Source organism: Peromyscus eremicus, chromosome 16_21 (genome assembly GCF_949786415.1).
Source record: "Peromyscus eremicus chromosome 16_21, PerEre_H2_v1, whole genome shotgun sequence".
Taxonomy (NCBI): Eukaryota; Metazoa; Chordata; class Mammalia; order Rodentia; family Cricetidae; genus Peromyscus; species Peromyscus eremicus.
In genome coordinates this window covers 10,372,331-10,379,273 of record NC_081432.1, presented here as the reverse complement: position 1 = coordinate 10,379,273, position 6,943 = coordinate 10,372,331, and positions in this window count along the sequence as shown.

Here is a 6,943-nt window from a genome sequence, read left to right as displayed (position 1 = left end):
TCACCGACTCCCTTAATAAACAGACATTTTGGGGCTGGAACAGTGGCCCAGCAGTAAAAAACATGGACTGCTCTTTCAGAGGACCTGGGTTTGATTCCCAGCACCCACTTGGTGGCTAACAACCTTCTATAACTCCAGTTCCCAGGGACCCAATGCCTTCTTCTGGCCTCTGCGGGCGCTGCATACATGGTGCATAAACATACATGCAGGAACAACACCCATACACATAAAATAAACATCAGTCTCTAAAATAAACTCTTAAAAACAAAACCCCCAGGCATTTCATACTGGGGTGTCCTGCGGCTGTGTGGCAAGGAGCCAGATGCAGCATCCGATTCTGCCCCTAGATTGTGAGCCCATACACATTGCATTTGTTTCTGGGATATCAGCATCCTGCTCTCCTGTCATCTTGTTGAGATAGAGAGGCACACGTGGGAAGCCACACATAGGGGTGAGCTCTCAGTGCCTGATTTCTAACTCTGTGTGTCTGTCCAACATGCAGGCGGAGTTCGGGGCTGATAAAGTAGTAGCTTCTCCTTGAAGTTACTGCTTTTCTTCCTGGCCATGGTGAGCAGGGTCCAGCCTGGTGCCTTCTCAGTCTAATGCTCCCTACCTCTCTTACATTCTGGACTGGTGGTAACACCAACCTCTCCCTGGCCCGTGGTCTTCCCTCAGATAAACGGAGAGCTGTGTCTGATCCCCTTTCCCTGCGCAGGACTCTCTAGGCCTGCCTTCTGCCATGGTGCAGATTCCCTGAGGCTTTGTCATCTGCCGCCTGTCCACCTCCCACCACTGTCACCTTGTGCCGTGATCCCCAGGGCTTCCCTCCCTTAGATCGTAACCTGTGCTATAACACACAGTTCTTAGCCTCTGCCAGTAGCAGAGCAGATAAATGGTAAATTACTAGGTCTGACCCTAGCAGCAGCAACTGTCCCTTGGAATTCCCAGTCAGGACCAGATCACTATAGAAAATACACTGACACTTACAGGGCCAATTCCCCTAGTAAACAGACTTCTGATAACACATGCTTTAGACTGTAGTGTGTCATTCTTATTTTGTTTTGTCCTGCAGACCAGTCATGCTGTAGAGCTGTCAGTGTGGGGTGTGCAGGATTACTAGTCCCAGTTCAGAGAGTTCCCCAGGCTCACCAGATAATGGTCCAGAAGAAGCCCTTAAAGATCCTTGAAATGAAAGTTTTAGCTTGTAAGGAACAAATTTAGAATGTGCTGCAAGCTTTTCCTGTGGAGTCATAGTAGATTTCTGGTGTTCGCTGAGATGTGAACCTCAACACTCTTTCTTGAGGGGTTCTTTAGTAGGAAATGTTGACACTTTTTCCCTCATGAAACGATTTTATATGTGGTACTCACTATGACACGATACTACATAGTCCAGAATGGCCCCAGGCTGGAGGGCCATCCTGCCTCCATCTCCTGAGGAGTGGGTTATAGGCATTGCTACCATGCCCTGCTGAAGGACTGGATGGAAACTCCTCTCTGACAAAGTATTTTTTCTTTTCTTTTTTCAATAAATTCTTGCTGATGCCATTTTCTTATTCTCTAATTTATTTACAACCACAGCAAATACAACTATATGGTAATATATAGTTAGTCGACTTGATTTATTATTTTATTTTTTAATTATTTATTTGAGCTCACTGTAGCTCTGGCTGTAGACCAGGCTAACTTCAAACTCACCGAGATTCACCTGCCTACCAAGTGCTGGGATTAAAAACTTGTGCCACTACACCCAGCTTTCAACTTGATTTATTTTTATCTCAACTTTATTTTATCTCTGTATTTTATACAGATACTACTGCTATATACCTATAGTATAAATTACTATTTATTAAAGTTTCAGATGTTTTTATTTAAAGGTTCTCAAAAGAAGTAAAATGGAAAAAGCTAACAACCTGATCAAATGTACAGCCTTTTCGCATCTAACAAGTCCTAGGAAGGGAACTGCAGTCATCTTGACCCAGGAAATAGGTCACCTGGCAAATCCACAGCACTAGTAGAACCAAATTATTAGCTCTTGATCATATGGATCACTATGACAATTTTTAAAAATGTGTACAAAAGGTCTTTGTAAATTAATTTTTTTTAGAATTTAATGGCTGTCTTTTAAAGTTTATGTATAGACTTTTTAATTTTGTGTACAGAGGCTGTATTTCCCAAATTTGACCCAGATGAGTCTGGCACTCAGTTCAGATGTACCTAACAGCAGATTTTCCCCTTTCTTTTTGACTGAAGTACCAACTTTCTGTCTTAACTAATGCAAAAAATATCAAGTAGTGAGAGATCCAGGCTAGTAAATGTGCCAGGTACATGGATGCTGCTGCATTCAGTCTGGACTTCCACAAAGCAGAATGTTTTATGATGTGTAGACCCAATAATACCATAATTTCTTGAAAAAAAGAAAAAAACAAAAACTCATCTATGACTATGTAATTTTCACTAGAATCTACACTTCTCAGCAGCAACGGCATTTGAAACTGAAATGTCACTGACATCTATCAAACAAGCAATAAAATTTAAGAACTAAAAAATATTCAAATAACTGCTTAGCCCTAGCTCCTGAACTGGGAGGGGACGTTGGTTGATGGAAACAGGGAGGGCCAGCCACCTGTCCCAGCACAAAAGAAAAATAGTCCCTGAGGTGGGCAACTGATCATACAGGGCTGACCAGACAAGTGCACAGTCTTGGGAGACAATTTATCGTTACTTTTAGAACTTACACAATTGCCTTAATAAAAGAACATTAACAACAGTGAATTATTTCATATGTACTAAAGCAGAAATAACTATGTTTATGAATCAGGAATTTCATAGTCTCAAGGTTGGTTTTCTTTACACTTGAACACCTGTAGTGGTGATGTAAATAAAGTGTGGCACTGCCTGAATTCAAATCTTCCTTTTTTTTTTTTTTTTTGGTCTGTGTATCCATATATCAAAAATTATAAATCCTCTTGGACGATGACATGAGATTGTAAGCCAAGTGACACCTTTCCTCTCATAAGTTGCTTTTGGTCAAAGCGTTTTTTATCAACAGAAATGAAACTCTGACAACCTGTTAAGAACAGATTCTAATGCCAGCCAATGCAAGCTCATTGGCATTTGTGAATATGTCACCCGATCAGTGGAGAATAACACATCCAAGGGCGCCTGCCTCATTCACCGAGATAAACACTCGGCTGCATCGTGAGAAGGATCTTCAGAAATTGAAAAGTATATTCTTGGACCACAATGGAGTTAAATGAGAAATAAAGAGATTTGGAACCCACCCCACCCCCCAAAAAACCTTGGGAATTAAGCAGCACACTTCTAAACAACTTTTGATAAAGATAAAGGCAAGAATAGGGTTGATGACATTACTCATGTAGGGCTATTTCTAGATTATGACTTTGGGAAGGTAGACTTTGGTGATATGGCCAATAGTTCTCTGTTTTATAGTCTCTTCTCAGTTCTTTGATTTGTATCTACCTGATCATATGTACCGACAATGTCAGTACCCAAGAAAACTAGTGTCTATTCGATTGGCTTTAATTTCTGTTTGTGCGCAACATAATGTTTCTGCTTTCTCTTAAGGTACTGATAATTAATGTTAGAAACTTATCTCAGTTTTGCTAGAGATACTCTCTTTTTATAAAAAAGACTTGGGCACTAGGGATATGGCTCAGAAGGTAAAATTACTAGAAACAAGCCTGACACCTGAATTTTATCCCCAGGACCCAGGTAGAAAGCCAGATGCTGCAGCATCTGTCTGTCATCCCAGCACCCTTAACAGCAAAATGGGAGGCAGGAGAACCAGCCACCCTGAAACTTGAGCCAGTTAAACCTGAATATGCAGCACAGTAGCAGAAGCAGACCCTGTCTCAAAGTGGAAGGTGAGAACCAACTCCCCAAAGTTCTCCTCCGATCTCCACAGGCACACACGCGCGCACACACACACACACACACACACACACACACACACACACACACACGTGGGGACCTTTATGTGTACATTAGGATTGTATACTACATGGTTTCAGCTCTGTGGCAGAGTGAAGGATAAAGATAATAGATAATATATATACATATATATTTATTTATTTTATGTCACAACTCAGTTTCTCCACCCTCCTCTCTTCCCAGTCCCTCCTCCTACCTCCCCTCTGCCTCCTCCCCCATCCACTCCTTCTCGGTTTCTATTCAGAAAAGGGCAGGCCTCCCATGGTATCAACAAAACATGGTATATCAACACTAGGAGTTATTGGTGAAATTATTAAGGCCACTCCACGTAGTTAAAAGGAGATTTATTTAATGGCGTAACTTACAACTTAAGAGATAGGTAGGTCGCAGGGTCTGGGGAAGGTGTATCGCAGTCCAGCGGTGTTCTCTGGAGCTCTGCTTGGCCCACCTCCACCGTCCAGGGTCCCGGAACCGAGAGCCAGCGCTGGCCCATCCAGATCTGGGGTCTCCAGGCACCTCCCTTGGCCCCGCCTTGTAGGCGTGACAGTTGCCGAAGTCTCAATGGGGGTTGGAACTTCCAGATCAAAGCTGGAATGGCTACCCACTACAAGGAGTAGGATCTTAAAAGCCAGCAAAAGAGTAAGAGACAGCCCCTGTCCCCACTGTTAGGAGTCCCACAGGAAGACCAAGCTACACAACTGTCACATATATGCACAGGGCCTAGGTTAGTCCCATGTAGGCTCCCTGGTTGTCGGTTCAGGCTCTGTGAGCTTCTTTGAGCCCAGTTAGTTGATTCTGTGAGTATTCTTTTGTTTTGTTTTGTTTTTCGAGACAGGGTTTCTCTGTGTAGCTTTGGTGCCTGTCCTAGAGCTGGCTCTGTAGACCAGGCTGGCCTCGAACTCACAGAGATCCGCCTGGCTCTGCCTCCTGAGTGCTAGGATCAAAGGTGTGCACCACCACCGTCCAGCTGTGAGTTCTCTTATAAGTGAATACATACTATGTTTCTCTTTCTGGGTCTAGGTTACCTCAGTCAGGATGAACTTTTCTAGTTCCATCCATTTGACTGCGAATTTCCTTGTTTTTAACAGCTGAGTAGTACTCCATTGTGTAAATGTACATTTTCTTTATCCATTTTCAGTTGAGGGGCATCTAGGTTGTTTCCAAGTTCTGACTTTTATGAATAAAGCCGCTATGAACATAGGTGAGCAAGTGTCCTTGTGGGATGATTGAGCATCCTTTGGGTATATGCCCAAGAGTGGTATGGCTGGGTCTTGAAGTAGATCCATTTTCAGAGAAACTAATATTGACTTCCAAAGTGGCTGTACAAGTTTCCACTTCCACCAGCAATGGAGGAGTGTTCCCTTCGCTCCACATCCTCTCCAGCACGAGCTGTCACTTGTGGTTTTGATCTTAGCCATTCTGACGGGTGTAAGATGGAATCTCAGAGTTGTTTCGATTTGCATTTCCCTGATGACTAAGGATGTTGAACATGTCTTTAAGTGTTTCTCAGCCATTTGAGACTGAAACTGGTCTTTAAAATAAAGGCTTTACAAAGGATAACCAGACTGCAACTCACAGCTCCAGGGAGGCTAAGCTAGTAAAGAGGACCCTAGGAAAGACACAGGGATCACCCAGCGATGGAGAAATGGATGAGATCTACATGAGCAAACGGGGTGGGGGGGGGGTAATGGAGGGAAAGGATCAGGGGAAAGAGAGCTTAGGGAAGCGGGAGGTCCTAGCTGGATCAGGAACAGGGTGGGAGAACAAGGAAAGAGATACCATGATAAATGAAGACACCAGGGGAATAGGAAGAATCAGAGTGCTAGAGAGGTCCCCAGGAATCCACAAAGATGACTCCACTATAGACTACTGGCAATGGTTGAGAGGATGCCTGAGCTGACCTACTATGGTGATCGGATGGCCGAACACCCTAACTGTCATGATAGAACCCTCATCCAGTAAATGATGGAAGCAGATGCAGAGATCCATGGCCAAACCCCAGGCGGAGCTCCAGGAGCCCAATCGATGAGAGAGAAGAGGGATTCTATGAGCAAGAGATATCGAGACCATGATTGGAAAAAAGTACAGAGACAACTAGCCAAACTAGTGGAAACGCATGAACTGTGGACCAATAGCTGAAGGAGCCCCCATGGTACTGGACCAGGCCCTCTGGATAAGTGAGACAGTTGTTTAGCTTGAACTGTTTAGGGGGCCCCCAGGCAGTGAGACTGGGACCTGTCCTTAGTGCATGAGCCGGCTCTTTGGAACCTAGGCCTATGCTGAGACACTTTGCTCAGCCTTGGTGCAGGGAGTCGAAATGTGTAGGATGTAGCTAAAGCATGCAGTGACCAAGGATTTAACAACTACTGAAAGAATCCAGAATAAGTGTAAAGAAGGAAATAATAATAAAAAAAATAATAAAATGAGCAAAAAGTCAAATTGGTGTCTCTGAGTGGCCAGTGCAGGAAGATCTTCTGATTCAGAAACAGAGCTCACTCCCTTCATGCAGTAGGAAAAGCAGGGTGCCCAGGTGAGTTTCTAGACAGCTACACTGACTGACCACGGCAGCACCACCAGGCCGAGATCACCGGTCCATAGGGCCTCGTCCCTACTTTGTTCAGTGTTTGGCGTGAAGTCACTCAGTGCTCATTGTGTGTGACGGACACCAATGTGCTGCCTTAAGCCTTTTCATGAGAGAAGTCTGATAATGTGATCAGTAAGTAGCCTCCACTTCCAGCCCTGTCCTCAGGGCTCCCCTAGAGTCTCCCTGGGACTGTGGGGCAATCATGGGGTCCTGCCCCAGGTGCTCATCTCCTCTGCTCTCAGGGCCCTGTTCTTTCTTAAGCACAAGTTCCAAGGGCAAGACTCAAAAACAGTATGTCCTTTACCCCGTAGGTTCTGGGAACCCCAGTGGCCTGTGGTCCCGTGGAGTCAGGAAATGACAGGGTAACCTCGTAGACACGTGTCATAGGAAGAGCAGTCACAGATGACA